Source organism: Hipposideros armiger, unplaced genomic scaffold (assembly GCF_001890085.2).
Source record: "Hipposideros armiger isolate ML-2016 unplaced genomic scaffold, ASM189008v1 scaffold_346, whole genome shotgun sequence".
NCBI classification, from domain to species: Eukaryota; Metazoa; Chordata; class Mammalia; order Chiroptera; family Hipposideridae; genus Hipposideros; species Hipposideros armiger.
In genome coordinates, this window is record NW_017731696.1 from 1,414,371 (window position 1) to 1,435,528 (window position 21,158).

Here is a 21,158-nt window from a genome sequence, read left to right on the forward strand (position 1 = left end):
TAATCACCATGCTGTACCTTCAATCCCCAGAATTTATTCACCTTATAACTGGAAGTTTGTAAGCTTTGACCAATATCTCCTCTTCCCCCCCCCTCCCTCCCCCAGCCCCTGGTAACCACCATTCTACTCTCTGTTCCTGTTGAGTATGGCTTTTTTAGGTTCCACATGTAAGTGAGATCATACAGTATTTGTGTTGCTCTATCTGACTTATTTCACGTAGCATAATGTTCTCTCGGTCTATCCATGTTGTAGCAAGTGGCAGAATTTCTTTCTTGGCTGAATAATACCCCATTGTGTGTATATATATACACTACATCTTCTTTATGCATCCCTCCATTCCCATCCACTTTTTATTGCAGGCTGACTCTGAGATAGCGAGAGAGAAAGCATCAAGGAAAATGTTTATGTCTCTTCGCCTGCCCAGCGATTTTCCCTACTCTGTGACCCAAGGACCTTTCTCATCTTCCTGGATCGGAACTGCTCCCAATTCTGTAAGTTAAAAACAAACCTAAAAAAAAACCCCTTAAATACAGTCTAGCATTAAGAGTTACTAGTCTATTTACTAGGAATATAATTTCAAATCACAAAATACACTTTACTTTTTACATATTCCATCATAGGAAAGATGACTTTTGATCACTGCCCACTGTAGCAAAAGCATGCAATATTAATATTACATGTCATAAAAGTGATTCTGGTGGAAACACATCTGTAACTTTCCCTCAGAATTTTTTAAAAACTCAATTAGCAAGTTTAAATTGAGCGGGATAGTAAATAACTATGTGGTCAAGTCCTTCATTATAAACCAGGAATCGAGAAAAATCTCACTGGGAAAAATGTCTGACGCCTCCGTTTGCGCATGTCCTCTGTCTGCTGTGCTATTTCTCTGGGCAGGTTCCAGGGACAATGAGGTTTAACCCAGTGTTCTGCACCTGCAAGACGTGGGCGCCAAATAAACTGGGACACAGCACACACGATGCCTGCTCTGGGCGGGCTCACACACAGCGCTTGCTTTGTGAATGCTGGGTCTCAGTTTCCACACCTGTAAAATGGGGTGATAAGAGTATCTGCCTCATGGGGGTGTCGGAGAGGCCTGACGGCGTGAACTGGCGTGGAGGAGTACTGCCAGGGCAAAGCCTCTTTACTGCGGTCCTCCCCCTGGTCCCAAGCTCCTTCAACCATAAGACACTGCTTTTCTCTATGGGACACAGTTTACAAGACCTGCTCTATAAAGTGAGGGACAGGAGAACTCTGTTTTCTGCCTTTCCAGGAAAGAGCAAGAAAATGAAAAAACTTATCCCATTTTTTACTTTTCTAGGTGGGGGCTGGCAGTGGCTGTGAAAGCTAAAAGCCATGCTGCGTTCCCCCTTTCTGCATGTGGTGCCACGAGTACATCAGAGGTGCCAGCTGTCGGCCGCTCCCTTCAGTGGGGGACAACAGTCCTGAGCACCATAGCCATGTGGCCTGGGATGACAGCAAGTGTGCGGTAACTCACGTGAGGCAGTGTCTGTTAGCCGACTCACTGACATCTGAAACAACTTACCGAGCAGGGCCACTTAGAGATTATATTTGAAAACAGGCGACAGCAATGCCAATTCATAAATGCGATAAGAGATGCAGAGCAGAGTAAATCAGTTCTTGACCATGAGGCAGCGTGCACGGCAGCGTCTCTGTTAATGGGGACAGGGCCCAGGCTTTCCCGTCCTTGTCTGTAACACCCACAGAAATGTGTTCTCAGCACCAAGCATTGCCTAGGAGATGCTGAGAAAAGCAGAAGAGACGGGCCAGGGCCAGGGGCTTGGCTGTTTTTCCTTGCAGGTTGGCTGGGGACAAGTGTCCCAGACACTACTCACTAACCATGCATATTAACCTGGGGCTGGCATTTCCCGCCCACCTCTGTTCCCTGTTCCAGAAACTGAGAAAGCAGCTTGTTTCCAGTCATGAGCGGCTACCCAGGGCTTCTGTTTACAGTAATGCCTTGGCCAGCTGCAAATGGATGGGGGCCTCCCTGGGGCAGGGGGGATGGCCCTGGCAGCTCCAGGCCAGGCATCTGACCCTGTGAACACCTAGAGGGAGAGGGCCTTGTCACTGCCAGCCACTCTCAGGAAAGGGCTCTCTCTTGGGGTGGCCAGGATTCTAATGGGGCTGGAAGCTTGGGGAACCTCGGCAGTTAGGGGACGGTCCTGGCTGCTTCGGAATCCTGCTGGGCCCACCCTGAAAACCTCTGCAGGATGCCAGCCAGCAGACTCTGAGCCAGGGACTGCAGTGGGTAAGGTCAGGGTTCATCTGTGAGGCTCAAAGCCAGGTGCCCCCAGTCACTGGGTGAGGACTTGGGTCACACTGGTCCAGGCTGCAGGTTCTACCCGCCAAGCGCTGGCTGACCCTTAGAGCCCTCCCACGGTCCTCTGCAGCCTTGACCTGCTGCAGCCCCTGGCCCTTAGGCGATGTGTGAGGTGGGGTGCTGCTACAGCACAAGTACACCAGCCCTGCAGAAAAGACGTGTCACAGGACAGGCGAAGCTGCAGGCGGTCAGAGCATGAGGAGGCTGCTCTGGGCCCTGAGAGCTGGGTGAGAAACCCTGGGTGGGAGGGACCTTGACCAGCCAATGGACACTGGTTTGTGCGCCAAAATGCGGTGTCACGGTGAAGTGTCTTAACGGCCACGCCCCACATATGCATGGGTGTCTCCTAGGTGTCAGCCTGGTGCAGTGCATGGGTGCCCACGGAGAAACCCAGCAGGCAGAACCCCTGCCTGAGCCCAGAGGAGCCAGGGAACAAGGTATTGTCAGGTACAGTCCACAAGCCCTCACCAGACGCTGTCCCCATCTCCTCCTTGAGCAAAACTGGCCCCTGCCGCCAGTACAGAAAGTGGCAGAGATAGGCCAGGCGGTGGTCACACTCTGGAAGGTGGTGCTGGGTGGTGGCTGTGTGTCACTAAATGACCACAGATAGCTTGTAGTTAGAGCCCAAACCACTGTTCCCCCCTGTGAAGTCTGAAACCACTAGGAGGAGCAGAGTTCATCAGCGCCTGCCACAGCCCTGGCGTGTTTAGTGTAGTGGGGGCACAGCCAGACCTTCTCAGAGGCCACCTTTTAAATCACTTCAGGATGACTCTGTGTGGGCAGCCCTCCCGGCATAGTCCAGAAGTTTCCTTGGCCACTCACTGGGCATGGAATGGTTTTTCAAAAATGTCACTCGTTTTCTTCAAATGATGTGAGTATTGGCTTTTACTACTTGTTTCCCCTACTCCCTGCAATCACCTCCCCGGCCCCAGGCCTGCCGGGAGCCCCACCTGAGGACCCTTCCTCTCCGCTGAATTCACAGGTGCCGTATTTTATCTAATTTCCTTGCCAATTAGTGGAAGAGCCAGGTGGCGCCATTCCTGTTTTATCCTGTGGTTCACGTCTCTTACTGCTCTAACCTTTCACACCTGCAGGTCCTTAAATGGCCTGAGAGCCCTTGAAGACAGCACCCACCTAGGCAGCCACACAGCACCCACGAGAGGCCCCTTCCTGGCATCTCCGAGCAGCGCTGGTAAGAAGCTGCGGCCCTCGATCCTCTGACTTCTCCCAAACTCTTCAGTGCCCAGAAATAACTTAATTCAACAGTATTTGTTCTTAGGGCGCTGTGTTGCCAGTTTTAGTCAATGAACCCAAACAAAAACTGGGTAATATAAACGGGCATCTTCATTTTAGTGACACTATGTAAATAGTACAGAACTCAATATGCAAAGCTAACCTCATCCATCAGTACACAAAGATAACCCCTTTTATCTTTCCCTGTCGTCCTGATTTCCTTCCACTTGTTTATGTTGGGTTTTAAGGTGACTTCATATGTACGCCATGAGCCCCATCCCTGATCTCTCTGGTCAGAGGGATAGGGGTAGGAGGGTGGTCATGGCTACAGAACTAAAAGCTCATGGCCTGTCAGCACGAATGCCTTAATTGCAGTGAGACACATGGCAGGCCTGGCCTGCCGTCTCAATATTCGTTCCCACTGGCCTTTCCTGGTAACACCAGGCTAGATGGAGAAGCAAGAACCCTAATTATAATCAGTAATAAGGGTCCTACATTAATAGGAATCAGAGAGTCTTGTGCAGTGACTTTTCATTCTGTACAGAAATGCGTCAGTTGGGATCACAGAAGTTTACCAAGATTCTCAGTATGATTTATCGAGCCCAATGGGCCGCAGCTGTCAGAGGAGCATGGCCAGGTCAGAGTGTCTGAAAGCACTTTGCTGGCTCTGATGAGGAAGCCCTCAGGCTCTATAGTGTCTTTTCCCCACTGTCCCTGAGTCACCACCCAGAGCTTGTCCCCATGCCCTGCTTATGTCACAAGCAGGGCCTCTAGGGTGCCATACAGGGAGGGTCTGGTGTTGCTCTTCTAAGGCTGTACAACCACTGAGGGGTGGCACAGCACCTGAAAACAGCCTTCCCTGAGGTGGGGTCCTACATGTTCTCACCAGCATGTTCATTTCTCATAAGTTGTCTGCTGACTCCAGAACTCTCACCTAATTAGGATCAAGCTTTTGTTGGAAATGAGCACTGGGGGGAGGTCTGAAGCTTTATTTTCAAAGATCAGAATTTTAGCCAGCTAAATGGTTGGGGGCAAAGATACAGAGCTTCAACTCTGAATTCTGTTACAGTAATAGAAACGGTCAGTGACTGACTATATAGTGCAGGTGTTGCTGCCAATGCTTGTGATCACTGGAAGGTGCCGTGATTATATAAGGAGTCTGGACTTGGTTCAAAACCTCCACCCAGCGCGGACGATGTAGGTGGGCTAAGACATAGATAGGAACAGGGTGCAAAAGACCCCCGATTTAGTAGTATTTGTTTCTACACCCAGACATAAATTAACCTTTAACAACAGGTGGGACCACTGCTCTGCTGAGTGCTCTTGGAATGTTCTCTTTAAAGGCTGCACTTAAGAGAGTCCTGAAGGCCTCCTCCATGTGACCGAGAGAAAAAGAATCAGAAAGATACCAGATGGTAGCGTAAGATGGTTCCTCCTTTTTGTACCCCCCTTTCAACAAAGAATCGGACATCCATCCACTAACAAAAGTGCCTCTGTGGGATCCTATTAGCCAAGGGAGGAGTCGTGCCTACCAGTTCATCCAGTAATAGGCCAACAGACCTCAGTAGGAGCTGTGGAGGCAACAGAGCAGTGAACTTGCCACAGTTGGGGAAAAAACCTAGAGTGCTGACCTGAGCAGATACCCATAGACGAGAGAGAAATTGCGGAAGTCCAGCCTTCCTCAGGGGGAATTCCAGCATGCCGTAAGAGGGGGGAAAAAAAAGTTTGGCTGCAGTGGACACAGAACTTTACCAGCAGCACCCTTGCCTGAGGCAACAACAATGGATGGGGCTGAACTACTGGGGTGGACACATCTCCCATGGTGGGGTGGGGGGGCACAGTGAGTGCTTGGCTACCCCAGGGGGTGTAGCTGGAGAAGCCCCATTGTCTTCAGCAGGATCTCCATGACGGTAGGAGGAAGGAAAAGAGGCAGATAAGAATATTGAAAGACATTAAAGGAACAGCTAGGCTCCCTGCTGACTGGGCTCAGTAGGAAGTCTACCCATGAGCCTCCAGGAGCACAACACCTGGGGATCTCCCTACTGGGTCTGCAGAGACCCCCAATGCCCAAGTGCCAAATCCACACCTACCCTCACTTCTGTGGTGGGCTCTTCCAAGTATGGAGGCAAGAACAAGACCCGGTACGGAGTGTCCCCAGAAAACAGGACAAGGGAGAAGCCACTAACTTAAGCTATAACGCCACCTTCTGGAAAACAAGAGTCTTCCCAGCAACCAGCCGGGTGAGTGGTAAGAACCAAAAACCTAAAAAGCTCAAGAATTCTGCCACAAGAGGGAGCAAGGCAAAAGTACCCATACAAAAGCAGAAAAACCCTAGAACATCAGCACCAATAAACAGAAAACTAATCTGAAGACAGCTTGCAAAGATTTAAGGAGGAGTCTGCAACTTGAAATGAGAGAGCAGCAATACAAAACTCCAACGAACAACAACAATCAAGGAAACATGTCATCCAAAGGGTAATCTCTAATAACCAAGTTCAAAGGCATGTTGTTTTGTGATCTTGCTCCTAAAGAATCTAAAATCCCCATTTTGAAGAAACTCAGTGAGCTAACAGAAAACTCAAAGACAATTCATGAAAGAAAAAACAAACGTAGGTTCAAAATGAGATATTTACTGACAAGACTGAAATCATAAAAGAGAACCAGAAATCACAGAGCTGAAGAACTCAGTCACTGAAATGAGAAATGTAAAGTGGAGCATCTGCAATAGAGTAGAGCAAGTGGAACACAGAATAAGAGGACAGGAATTGTGAAATAACCCAGTTAGAGTAGAGGAGAACAAAGAAAAAAGAATGAAAATGAGTCAAGAAAGCCTACACGATCTATATAGGATTTCATCAAAAGAACAAGTATTAGAATAATTGCGATTCCAGAAGAAGAGAAGGGGTAGAAAGTTAAAGAAATAATAGCTGATAACTTCCCAAACTTGGGGAGATAATTCAATATCCAAGTTCACAAAGCTAATATATCACTCTATTATCTCAATGCACAAAGACCGTGTCCAAAACACATTAAAATGAAACTCAAAAATTAAAGATAAAAGAACTCTAAAAGCAGCCAGGGGAAAAAAAGATTATAACGTACAAAGGAACCCCCATTAAATTATCAGTCGATTTCTGGGCAGAAACCCCGTGGTCCAGGAGAGAGTAGAATTAGATATTCCAAGTATTGAAAGAAATTGCCAGCTAAGAAAAGTCATCCTTCAGCTATGAAGGAGAAATAAAGACTTTCCTAGACAAACAAAAGTGGAGACAGATCATCACCACTAGGCCTGCCTTGTAAGAAAGGCTGAAAGGAGCTCTTCAAGCTGAAATAAACATGCCATGAGAGACATGAAAACATGAAAGTATGCAACACAATGGTAAATAGATTTAGAAAACTCGAATTCTGTAAGAGGATGCTGTGTTAACTATAAAGTTCAAAGGAAAGAGTATTGAGAATAATCACAGCTTCTGTAATTTATTAGCAAATACACAATATAAAGAGAGGTAAATAATGGCATCAAGGATATAAGAGGCGGAGTGTAAGAGTGAAGCTTTTATAGACAATTTAAGTTGCTATCAGGTTAAAAAGGACTGTTTTATCTATGCGGTCTTATTGCAAGCCTCATGGTGACCACAAAGCAAAAACCTAGTGTAGATGCATAAAAGATAAAGAAAGGGGAAACAGAGCATACCGCCATGGAAACTCAACGATTTACAAACATGGGCTGAAACAGAGGAAACCAAAGAATGGAAATACAAACCGACTAGAAAACAGTAAGATGGCATTAGTAAGTCCTTATGTATCAGTAGTAACTCTAAATGTTAATGGATTGAATTTGCCAATTAAAAGGTACAGAGTAGCTGGATGGATAAAAAAAGTAATACCCAACTGAATGATGACTACAAGAGACTCACTTACATAAGCTTAAAATGAAGGAATGGAAGATATTCCATGAAAATGAAAACCAAAGGAAAGTAGAGGTAGAACTTATATGAGACAAAATAGACTTCAATCCAAAAACGGGTGCAGGAGACAAAGAAAGTCAAAATATAATGATAAATGGGCCAATTCATCAAAAAGATACAACAATCATATAGATAGAAAAACATATGAAGGAAGAAACAGACAATTCAATAGTAGTAGGGGACTTCAATACCCCACTTTCATCCAGACAGAAAAGCAACAAGGAAACATTGGACTTGAACCAAACACTAGGCAAAATGGTCCTAGCAGACAGGTATAGACACATTTCATCCAACAGAAGTAGAATGCATAGTCTTCTCAAGTGCATCAGAGCATTCTCTAGGATAGACCATATAGAATACAAAACAAGTCTCAGCAAATTTAAAAAGATTGAAACCATACCACGTTTATCTTTTCTGATTACAGTGATATGAAACTAGAAATCAACAACCAGAGGAGGGCTGAAAAAAATCTACAAATATGTGGAAAATAATAATAACATGAAACAAATAAAAGGGAACCAAAACATTTCAAAACCTATGGGTTGCTACAAAAGAAGTTTGGAGAGGAACGTTTATAGTGATAAATGCATATATTAAGAAATTGGAAGATCTCAAATAAACAACCGAGCTTTACAACTCAAAAGAACTAGAAAAAGGACTCAGCCCAAAGTTAGAACAACAAAGATCAGAGAAGAAAATAGAGACCAGAGAAATACTAGAAAAAAAAATGAAACTAACACGTGGTTTTTGAAAAAGATAAAATTAACAAATCTTTAGACTAAGGAAAAAAGAGAAAAGACACAAAATCAGAAATGAAAGAGGAGACATTACAACTGACACAACAGGAATACAAAAGACCATAGTACACGACTGTGAACAGTGAGATGCTAACAATTGGATAAGCTAGAAGAAGTGGATAAATTACTAGAAATATACAACCTGCTAAGACTGAATCAGGAAGAAGTAGAAAATCTTAACAGACCAATAGTAAGAAGATTGAAATGGTGATCAAAAACCTCCCAACGCAGAAAACCCAGGAACAGATGGCTTCACTGGTGAACTCTACCAAACATTTAAAGAATTAATGTCAGTCCTTCTCAAACTCTTCCAAAAAAATGAAGACTAGAGAACACATCCAAACTCATTATATAAGGCCAGCATTACCTTGATACTAAAGCCAGACAAGGTATTACAAGAAAAAAACAAAACAAAACACAATAGAAGAATGTCCCTGATTAAGAGATACAAAAATGCTCAACAAAATATTAGCAAACCAAATTCGACAACTCATTAAAAGGATTACACACCATAACCAAGTGGGGTTTATCTTTGATATGGCAAGAATGGTTCAACATATGTAAATCAATGTGATATACCACATTAATAGAATGAAAGATAAAAAGCACATAACCATCTCAATAGATAGAAAAAAAAAAGACAAAATACAACATCCTTTCATGATAAAAACAGATTGGATATAGAAGGAATGTACCTCAACATAATAAAGGCCTGACCGACCCATAGCTAATGTACTCAGCAGTGAAAAATTGAAAGCTTTTCCTTTAAAATCAAGAGCAAAACAAAGGTGTTCATGCTTACCACTCTTATTCAACATAGTATTGGAAGTCCTAGCTAAAGCAATTAGGAAAGACATAGAAATAAAAGGCATCCAAATTGGAAAGGAAGAAGTGATATTATCATTATTTTCAGATGATATGATCTTATGATCTTCTATATAGAAAACACTATAAAGACTCAACCTCAAAACTGCTGAAACTAATCAACGAATTCAGTAAGTTGCAGGATATAAAAATCAACATACAGAAATCAGTTACATTTCTACATACTAACAACTAAACATTTAGAAAAGTAATATTCAAGGAAAATTTCCCATTCACAATATCAACATAAATAAAATGCTTGGGGCAGAATTTAACCAAGGAAGTAAGAGAACTCTACAATGAAAACTGGAAGAATTTGAGGAAAGAAATTGAAGACACAAATGGAAAGATATCCCAGATCGGAAGACTTAATATTTTTTAAAAATGTCCATAGTACCCAAAGCCATATGTAGATTCTACACAATCACTATCAAAATTCCAATGTCTTTTTCTTGGAAATAGAAAAAAAAAATTGGCTTTGAATAGCCAAAGAAATCATGGAAAAGAAGAACAAAGCTAGAGGCATCACACTTCCTCATTTCAAACCATATCAGAAAGCTAATGCACTGGCATCAACATAGACCCAGACCAATGAAATAGAAAGAGAGCCCAGAAATAAACACCTACATTTATGGTCAACTAATATTTGAAAGGGGAGCGAAAGACAGTCTCTTCAACAAATGATGTTGGGAAAATTGGATAACTAAATGCTGAAGAATTAAATTGCACACCTGTCTTACACCACTCACAAACATTAACTTGAAATGGATTAAAGGCTAAACATGACACCTGATACCATAAAACTCCTAGGAGAAAACATAAAAAAGAAGCTTCTTGATACTGGTGTTGGCAATGACGTTTTAGATGCGACACCAAAAGCACAAGCAACAAAAGCCAAATTCAACTTGTAGAACTACTTTAAAATAAAAGGCTTCTGTGCAGCAAAAGAAACAACAAAAAAATGAAAAAAATGTTTGCAAACTATATATTGGGTAAGGAATTAATATCCAAAATATATAATAAACATATATTTCAGTAACAAAAAAAAAAGACAAATAATCTAATTAAAAATGGGCAGAGGAATTGAAGACATTTTCCTAAAGAAGACATACAGATGGCCAACATGTACATGAAAAGTTGCTCAACATCCCTAATCATCAGGGAAATGCAAATCAAAACCACAATGAGATGTCACTTCTCACCTGTCAGATAACAAGTAGTGGCGAGGATGTGGAGAAAAGTGAACCGTTACACAATGTTGGTGGCAATGCAAATTGGCCTAGCCACTATGAAAAACAGTATGGAGGTTCCTCAGAAAGTTAAAAATTGAACTACCCTATGATCCAGCGACTCCACTCCGGGGTCTACAACCAAAGCAAATGAAAACAGGCTATTGAAGAGAGACATGCACTCCCATGTTTAGTGCAGCAGTATTCACAACAGCCAAGATGTGGGAACAACCTTAAGTGTCCGTCAACAGATGAATGGATAAAGCAGCAGTACATGTATGTACAGTGGGATATTACTCAGCTGAAAAGAGGCGCTCCTGCCATTCGAGATTAACATGGATGGACCTTGAGGCCATTATGCTAAGTGAGCTAAGTCAGCCAGAGAAGGAAAAATACTGTATGATCTCACTTACATGTGGAATCTGAAAAAGCAAACTCAAAAACAGAGTAGAATGGCAGTGACTAGGGGCTTAGGGAACTGGGAATATACTTGAGGATAAACCAGCAGAGAAGTAAATCCTGGAGACGGAATGCACACCACAGTGATTACAGATAACGATAATGTATTATAAACTTTAAAGTTGCTAAGAGACTAGATCTTAATTGTTCCCGCCACAAAAAAGAAATGTTATGTGACGTGATAGAGGTGTTAGCTAATGCTTTGGTGGGAATCATATTGCGATATGTAAGTATTAAAGCAACACATTATGCATCTTAAACTTACACTATGTCAATTACATCTCAATCAAAAAGGTACCATCAGAAAAATATCTAAAAAGATTGGTTTTTCAGTGCTCACCAAAAGGCATTTCACAGCCAAACGCTTAGCAGGCGAGCGCACTACCATGTGAGCTCAATTCTAGGACTTTGCAAGGCATTTGGGGGATTTAGTTCGATGCTCTGGGGCGGCGCTGGCAGCAAAGTTGGCATCTGGAAGGGGGGATCTTTTGTTGATTAGCCATTAAAAAAAAAAAAAAAGCTGCACTCTTCTGCCAAGGGCCAGTGTGCATGGACAGGGGGGCATCTGGATTCACATGTATCCCTGAGGCAGGAGACAGGCCTCAACAGGGTTGTGACTGCTCTACTGTGAGTCCTGCCTGCAGATTCTAGGTAAGGGGAACCCCAGTGAGGGTAGCCAAAGGCAGGGCTCCAGGCCAGAAACGTTTCCTCTGGCTCTGCTGCCAGAGAGCCCCAGCTACCTGATGGAGAGGCAGGCGGGCAGGCTTGCGCAGCCTGGTTCGGACCAGGTGCCCAGGAACGGACTGCTGTTCGGGTGGGAAGTAGAGACTGCCCAGCATCTCATGAATGACCAAGGGAATTTCTGAAAACTCACCCTTGATCCACTATCCATTTGCTTCTGATTATTATTTGAAGTTACATTTTAATTGGTTCTTCATCACCATTTTTATAATAAAAGCCAATCATGGATCTCTGCTCAGTGATGAATATTAAATCTCCAAAATGCGTTGTTTGGATGCTGTGCCAAGCAACATGAGTTCAATTTCCTTTTAACTTTTTTGTATTTAAATTTAATTTCCACCCTGTTTAAGTTTCCTTGTATTATAAGCCTCGTTCTAGATCGCAGCTCCGCCTTCTTGTGAATAAGGTCTATTATTGTACATTACATGTGAAAAACACAAAGAAAAAGGACACAATGGAAAAGGGGAAAGCAGAGTTTCAAGATAAAGGGATAATTAGAACATTGATGCACAAAGGAATTCTAATGAAAGGGCTGTTGTTTCAAATGCATCGGCATGCTACTGTATATAGAAGTATGAACTTTTCCTGATTTTGTTTGCAAAATTTCCTAGATCCTTACTGCAAGTGTATACTGCACAATGTAAAAATCTAAACCAATTCCTGTTTATAAGTTACCAACTTTAATATCAGGTTAAATCAAGATTAAGCAGTTAAATCCGTATTTCACTCTCTAATAGAAAAGGAACACCAAGCAAAGGGCAGATACCATTGGCTAAGGGCAGCCTCTTCTGAAGCAAGTGCCTGACACCAAGGTGGTCTAATGTCTTCCCTCGATTCTGTGATGCCATTGAATAAAATCAGGAGCAGCCCAACTATATATAGCCTGCAGGCCAAATCTGGGCTAATAACTGTTTTTGTAGGTTTTTTCCACTTTTGTTTTTTTCACTTTTAAATAGTTGAAAAAAAATCAAAAGAATCTTTTGTGACATATGGAAATTGTATGAAACAGTTTTACTGGGACACAGCCATGCTCATTCACTTAGATATTATCTATGGCTGCTTTCCCGCTACACTGGCTGAGCCGAGTTAGTCCTGACAAAGATCATGGGGACCACAAAGCCTACACTATTGATCACCTGGCCCTTTAGGGGAAAAGTTGGCTGGCCCCTGGATTGGAAGGCATGCCAAGGATTTCATAACAGCTTATGGGAGAACGGGTTTTGGTGGTTTGTTAAAATATGTAAATCAAGTGTGAGATGTCTCCTGGTTTCAGAAATATTAAATGTGAAAGAAAGAAAATTTGTGAATCAAGAGATATGGTGGTCACTAGATCTGGCTTTGCAAATATTATACAGATTTCCCCGAGCCTTTAGAAATGCTTTAGAAAGAACCCTTGTACACATAGGGGCTGGACAAGGCACCTGAAGCCATTGCCCAGTTTAATGGCTCTAGGACCTGTCATTCAAATGGAGACTTGCCATTACTCATGTCTTCCATTTTTGGCTGTACTTTCAGGAGTCATTTCCCTTTGACCCTGTGCCCTGCAGGCTCCATATATTTACTGTGGATTCTCGTTATTCACGGCAGTTATGTTCCATAAAGACACTGCAAACAGTGAATTCGCGAATGCTGAACCCTTCCTCCCAGGGAAAAGGCAGGGTTAGGCTCCCATGAGCTACTGGTCACAACATTTCATTAAATGATCAATACATAACCTTGTTTCGTGTGTGTTTCTGTTACAAGATGCCTTAGTTAAAGTCAGTCATGCCTGAATGAAGCTTAGCGAACACACTTATCTTTTCCATAAAGCACATCACAGTCTTCTTGCATTTAGGAACACAAGACAGTGCGTCGGCACTACATTTGGGGACAATTTTAAACAGCAAAATCACCAACAAAAATGCAAAAAAATATGTGGCACTAAATAGACCATGAAAAGAACACGTATGTACTGTGTGAGAGCTGAAACGAGAAAGGAGCACCTCGGCTGTTTGTCCTTATTTGGGAACATGTACTGTGAGCGACGCAAATACTTTACTGCTCTGCATGCCTGTGACTGACTGCAAAAGTGCCATGAGTATTGATTTGGGGGTTACAACTAAATTTTAACTAGTACACAGCTTTGTAAATACAGAATCTGCAAATAATGATCGACGGTGTGAAACCATACACTCTCTCTAGTCCCTTAAACCACGACCTTGATAAACAAAATTGATTAACTGGCACCTTCCTGGCCTTTTCAGTCTCAGTTAAAATGATCCGCCCTCGTCTAAAACAGTGCTGAGAATACTGTTCCTCTTTTCTATTGCTGAACAATGTCTCTCTCCAGTATGAAATGTCTTTCCTATTTATTGTGAGGTCAGCTATGGCCTTCGGTGTAAGGCTCCTTTCCAGGGTATCAGTGAGTCTCGGGTCTCCTTCAGTCCCTGCGCTGGGCCCCACTTAAGCTTTCTGCCTTCCATACCCCTGCGACCTTCTTTCATAGATACGTTTGCATGGTGCTCCACAGGTTGCAAACGGCTCTTCACACTCATCATCTCCTCTGACCAACCCGACTTGACGTAGATTCTGTTTGCCCAGGACAGGCTGCATCATTTGTGGGGCGACTTAAAGTTCAAGATTGTGACAGCAGAATATTAAGCCAAGAGCGAGACCCTTCCATGTGTGGGGCCCCAAAGTGACACCTAGCCAACCAGGAGCAGTCAGGTGCAGGGCTGGCTCTGCTCTGCCGGCTCCCACGGGCGCTCCCTTCCCTCCTGCCTCCTTCTCCTGCCTCACTAAGGAACCTGGGAAAATGCACTTAATCGCTCCCTGTTTTAATTCTTTTCTCTATAAAAAGGGTAAAAGAAATAGTAAATACTATTATTCCCCTTTTTATAGAGAAAGGAATTAAGACGAGGTGATTAAGTGTAAACAGTAATATTTACTCATCCTTGCCTCATGGAGATATTAGAAGGATTTAATGGCAGGACTTAGAAAGAAAGGCAGTAGGTAAATCCCAGGTATTACATGGTTATTATATAGCGTAAGAAGTGGGATTCAGGCGGCATAAGAGGGGGGGATTTATTGACACAGGTGTTAGACAATGAGATAGTTTTCCCAAATCTTCCCTAGATATATTTCAGATTAGGAAGAGATTCCTGTGTGTCAGGTCAGATTTTGATGTGATTTTCTACGACCATGGCTTCCAGGACCCTCAGTGGTTCTTTCCACATGATACTTTGCTTTTTTCCAGAAAGCTCACCCTATGGCGAAATAAACCTCCAAGAGCCAATTCCTTTATGTCTCCCCAAGCAAAGCAACGTCCTAGTTTTTGCCCAGCATTCTTACAAAGTTTTCCTCTTACAGATTTTCAAAACTAGCTACCACAAATGGCAGATTTCTGTAAGCGTACAACTTACGATGAAGCCAAAGACATGGTTATCACAAGAAAAAATATTTTTTTACCCTCTCTCTAAATAAATTGGGATCAGACACAACTTTTAACTTTGCCGGTTAAGGATGAAAAGAAACAAACTACTCATGAGATAGAAATTTTGACACCAAAACACACAAGCCATGAAATGGGAGAAAATATTTGCAAATCATATTAGATAAGGGGTTAATAACTCTTACAACTCAACCACCACCACCGCCACCAAAAAATGGGCAAAGGACTTGAATAGACAATTCTCCGGAGACACACAAATGGCTAACAAGCACTTGAAAATACGTTCAACATCACTAACCATTAGGGAAATAGAAAGTACAATGAGATACCACCTCACCACCCAGTAGGATGACCACTATCAAAAAAACAGCCAATAACAAGTGTTAGAATGTAGAGAAACTGGTACTCTTTTGCCCTTTTGGTGGGAATGTAAAAAACTGGAAAACAGTTTGCTGGTTTCTCAAAAATATTAAACATAGACTTATCCTGTGACCCAGCAATTCTACTTATAAGAATATACCCAAAGGATTGAAAGCAGAATATATATGCACAGCCATGTTCATAGCAGCATTATTCACAATAGCCAAGAGGTGGAAACAACCAAAGTGTCCATCAACAGATGAACAAATCAACAAAATGTGGTATAAACATACAATCGAATCTTAAAATAGAAGGAAATTCTGATACATGCTACAACATGAAAGAATCTGGAGGATAATATGTAAGTAAAATAAACCCATCTAAAAAAAACAAGACAAATATTGTATAAGTTCACATACATGAGATACCTAGATTAAATCCAGAGATAGAAAGTAAGACGGTTGCTATAGCTGGGGTTAGGGGATTAGGGAGTTGTTTAATAGGTATAGGTGATGAGTTCTGGAGATTGCTTGCATAACAATGTGAAAGCACTTAATGCGAATGAATCATACAGGTAAAAATGGCTAAAGTGGTAAATTTTATGTTTGTGGATTTTACCATGATTAGAAAACAAAGGAATGGCAAACTCCTGTATTGAAGTTTTTTTTTTTCTTATTTCTCTCAAATCTAATACAACTGTGCCTTAGAATATTGCCTGGCTATGACCAGCAGTTGGTAAGCACTGTCTTAAATAGTCTAAACATTAGCCACTGAAAATATTACCATATTTTGCCATGTATAATGTGCTCCTCCTGTGTATAATGCGCATCCACGTTTTTGGCCCAAACTTGCAGAGAAAAACAATCATTTTAATTTTTTAATTCAAATTTGTATTTGTTTATATTTAGGTACTTGTTTTTTTGTATTATAAAGGCATTTTAGCATTTATGTATTATTACACTTTTAACTCATAAGCATAAATAAAAGAACTAAAAACATTTATATATTGGGTTGTCAGAAAAGTCATGATATATTTTTTCTATGTTTTTCATTGCAAATATGCATCATGACTTTTCCGACAACCCAATAGATACAGAATTAGTACTACCCATGTATAATGCACATCCTTATTTTTCCCTCACAAATTTGGGCAAAACAGTGCATTATTATACATGGCAAAATATGGTCACTGTTTTAAATCAATCTTTTCCAAAGAGGTAAGAAAATAACTCAGGTTTTGCCTTAAGGCAGCCATAGAACCCCATGACCAACCAAAGGAGATAGTTGTGGGGCTGCAAGTGGAAATTGACTGTCATTATAATTAAGGTGTAATACGAAAGTGACGGGTGTGAAAGGATTCAGGAAGAATATCACTGATAAAATCTGACTTGAAATGCATGATCAGCTCTGAAGTGGCATGGCTCGCCTTCAGGGCCAAGCTCTCATGTCTATACCTATACCTCTTCAAGTGCCACTCACCTCCACCTATATATCTGTATATCGTATATACATGCATTTAGTATATAGTATACATATATACATGTATATACAGAGGGTGACAACAAAATGTAAACACATTTTAAAAAAGGAAAACACTTTTCAAATTGTGCTGAGGGAAACCACTTTGAGCACCTCTTGTAATTGCAGAAGTCAAACGTGACTTGCATTCATCTTTTGTTACCAGTATACATTATTACAATTTTAATACAGTTTTTTTCCTTTCTTAAAATGTGTATACATTTTTTTGGCACCCTCTGTAGTATATCACAAAGCTTTCACTAATTCAAAATTCCTCATGCATGGGTCAAAGTCTGTAGTAGAGTTTGTTTTGGTGTTATTTACAAAAGGAATTTGCTAAGCGACTGATTTCTTAGCTATACTTAAAACACAAACACACAAACTTTGCATGTTCTCTCAACTATATTTAAACTCATTTACATACATGTCACATAACAGAAAGACTCATACTCTTTTCTATTAAAGCAGTTTTGCTAAGAAGGTTTACAGGAGAACATTTTGAATTTTTTTTGTTTTTTTTTTTTGCCTTGTTTGCTTTCTGGCTTCTGATATCATTATTGTAAATCTAGTGAGCATTATCACAAGTTAAATCAGTCAGTTACTCTTCATAATAACCTCCTCATTGCTATGGTTACTGCAAGTTTTCAGACTGTTTGCTAACTGACCTTTCGCAGCCTTTGCCCTGCTGCCCTCACTTGCACAGTGGTGGTTTGTGGCTTGCCCCCAGTGTTGCTCTTTCTGCCACTTATTTTACCTCGGCAGCTGCTCCTCCCCAGCTCTCAGGCACCTTCCCATTTTTGGTCCCTTGGACGTTTTTCCCTCTGGGTTCAGTACCCATTTATCTTCAGGCCTCAGGGAGCACCATGCGCTGTCACCTGAGTCTCATCAGCACCTGCATCTCCACAGGGCTAGGGCTCACCTGACATTGACCATGGGATGTCCCAAGGGCACCTCACCTCCAGTGCACTGAGCGTGTCCTCTCACAAAGCTCCCCTTGCATCCCTGCCTCGCCCAGCTCGCTATGTCCACATCCCCAGGGTCATCTTAGACCTGCTGTCTCCCCTCTCAACCTCCATCTCCTGTCATCACCAAGAGTCATCCATTCTACTCGGGTATCTCCCTGGCCCCTCACTGGCCCTGCTCTCACTTAACCCCCCTCTCTTCTTACCTGGATCACCTCACCAGCATCCTAAGCAGCCCTCCTCTCACAGGTTCTCCAGTTCAGCTTTGTCCAACAGGACTTCCTGCACTGCCCCAAATGGTGGCAACTAGCCACACGTGACTACGGAGCACTGAAAATGGGAAATCCATTTTAAATTTTATGTGTTTTCAATTAATTTCCATGTGAATAGCCACATGTGGCTAGTGGCTTCTGCACTGGACAAAGCAGCACTAGATTCTCTACAGATGAGCTCAAAATCCATCAGCAATTTCAGTAACATGGTTCAGATACCTTCCTTCATTGTCTCCATCCTCGTCTCCGTTCCTCCCTGACGCTCTTGCATACAATGAAATTCCCATTTTCTCAAAATCACCATGCTTTCTCTCTCCCTTGGGACCTGAACTCCTTTGACTTGGAGGTGCTTCCCTTCATCTGTCAGGCAAACTGCTTGTCGCTGGGGCTCAGCTGTGCAGCCGTTTCCCTCCCCTCGTGCCGTGGTCCCCTGCACCTGCCATTTCTCCTTCCTCACACTCCCTGTAGGGTGCTTAGTCCACTGGTAGCACCTACGGTGCAGCATTGTAGCTCCCTGGTCACTTGTCTGTTCCCCATGAGGCTGCACACTCTGCAAAGGGCAGGGACCGAGTCTGCTTTCTGCCATTGCATCCTTAGCACCAGCACCAGGCCTGGCCTGGTGGAGGCTGCTGTCTGTGTGCCTCCCTGTCAGGGGGCTCACGTTGCAGATGCATCGCCCTGACTCAGAAGCAGAGCCCCTCAACAGCACTTCCTTTGCACACCCCCTGTTTAGAAACTGTTTAGAAAGCGTAACCAAGATGGGAATAGCTCATTCCAACAGAGTATAAAGCAACTGGGCACTGAAAGTGTCTCTTATGTAGTGTCCTGGTTATTTAGATCCTCCTTCAACAGGTTGAAGAAAATGGTCATTTGGCTGTTCTCCTGCCTCTCACAATGTGAACCCCCTGCAAACTAGGGGAGCTTGGAGAGACACTGTTGTGACCACTGACTGACACTGCCCTTAAACCATTAATCTGTGCACAAAGCAGAAGCGACAGGTGAGGACAGCCTTCATCTCTAGGAGGGGCTGTGGCTTCCAGCTGGCTTCGTGGCTCCTGCTACGAGCATCTAAAACACACCGAACCTTGAACTGCCCAGACCTTTCCCCACCATACCCGAACTCATCAATTCCTTATGTATCCACCATATTGAAATAACAGAACATTCTGACCTATTTTTTCCCATTCTCTCCCCTTTTAAGTTTTAAATATATTTGATGCCTTTTCCCAATTATACAAACATAAAAATGTTTTAAATGAAAAGAAGCACTTACTGGCATAATGCACCCAGGACAATGCATTCTGTACTACGCTATACCCTTGAAATGAAAAGTCTGTAAAGGCAAATGCCAGCCCCTGTCTACCCTAGGAATGCAGAAAGACGCTGAATCCCGCTAATCACTCTCCCATTGGTTTGGCCAACTACACAGTTAGATCTGATGTCTCAATGACTCGTTTCATTTGGAGTCTTTACCTGTGAAAATTTCTTTTTCAGGAGGAGTGGGTCTTCACATCATTTGTATCCCCACCTCCCCTAGCACCTGGAAGACGAGGCTTTGCTCACTCAGCTGACTCTGGAATAAACAACTCTTCCTTTTTTAGCATCTTTCTCAGGCATTGTCTTGTCAAAGAAGAAGGCAGTATAACACTGCTAACAATTATATTAAATAGTTATTTCACTCAGTGAGACAGAATATGGCTTCGACTCTCTCTCTTTCTCTAACACACACACACACACACACACAAAGTGCCAGCACCGGGTACCTTATTACAGACATAGAATCAAATAACCTCATTTCATTGTCACCATGAGCAACAAGAAGAGAGGGACATTTCCCTCCACACGCTGAAGCAGCAAGGTCAGCCTGTCTCTACCATCAGCAGTGTTCTGATAACATCTGGGACAAGGGTTTTCAGTGCACCAACATCCATCCTTCCTGATGATCAACTCACAGCAATCTGCCATCACCTATCTCCATCATCAAACACCTGTAGTCCCTTTGGCGCATTAGAATGTGGCTCAAGCCCATGTCTACATGTTAACAGTAACTCCAGTCCCCAACAGACTTAGCAGGAAGCAGAGAGAGCTGCTGGGGAGGGGGCACCGAGACCGGACATGCTGTGGACATGCACTGTGCTGCCTGGTCTAAGTGCCTCATTCCAGAGAACATCCACGCTGCCGGTGCTACACTGTGCGATGGTCTTGACTGCCTATTTCCTTGCTTCATCTCACCAACTTTAGACTGTTGTCTCTTGGAAGGCGCACACTATGCACCTGTTTGGCTGTCTCTTTGCTTAAAAGTAAATTAAAACCGCCTGATGGCTGCTCTTTGGCGGTGCAGAGACATGATGTGGGCAAACTCCAGCACAGTCTGGGAAGTGGGGAAGCGAAGGGGTGAACATTCGTTCAGTGGCTGTGCTGGGGCAGACAGCTCAGTTCCTGTGTTACTTCATTAACTGCTAACAGTCCCCTATAACTATCACATTGTTTTGTACATCTAAAACTAAAATAAAAAAAAAAGATATCATTCCCATTTTACAGTTGAAGAAATTGAGGGCTAAAAATGTTCAGTAAAGCACCTAAGTTTACTTAAACGGTGGTGCAGCACCACAGGCTCTGCTCCTTCTACCATCTTCAGGGGTCCCGTTTCTGTGGCGGGCTCCTATTTTGGTTGCACCACTTTTCTTGAGGAGAAACTGAGTGGAAAGATGTAAAACAGAATTAAATGTGGAAGCAGCAGACTGCCCAAATGGTGGACTGAGCCAAACTTGTGGCTCGCATTCTTCCGTTCGTGGTAAGAAATGCTTAAAATAGGTTTGCATCTATCTCAAAACCACCTATAGGGTAGTCACGATGGAAATGACCACTACCGCAGCTCAGATGCAAAAACACCCGCTAATTAAATGAGCACTGAGCATCGCAAAATCATGTAATAGTCTCGGTGGCTTGCAGCAATCTCTCTCTTGCTGGTGACTGTGTCACTG

At 42.8% G+C, this 21,158-nt stretch overlaps 1 protein-coding gene and 1 long non-coding RNA gene across 7 annotated transcripts in view; one reads left to right on the forward strand and one right to left on the reverse strand.

The window, feature by feature from the left end:
- NR3C2 (nuclear receptor subfamily 3 group C member 2) overlaps positions 1–21,158 on the reverse strand; it is a 337,886-nt gene that overhangs the window by 3,233 nt on the left and 313,495 nt on the right. The window lies entirely within an intron of this gene.
- Positions 294–19,836, forward strand: LOC109392736 (uncharacterized). 2 transcript variants are annotated; one of them, XR_002126117.1, is made up of 3 exons: positions 294–491; positions 1,319–3,533; positions 19,669–19,836. It is a non-coding gene; the product is annotated as an uncharacterized LOC109392736 (long non-coding RNA). The 2 variants fall into 2 exon arrangements; XR_002126118.1 differs by lacking the exon at positions 19,669–19,836 and having other exon boundaries at positions 1,319–3,212; positions 3,436–8,274.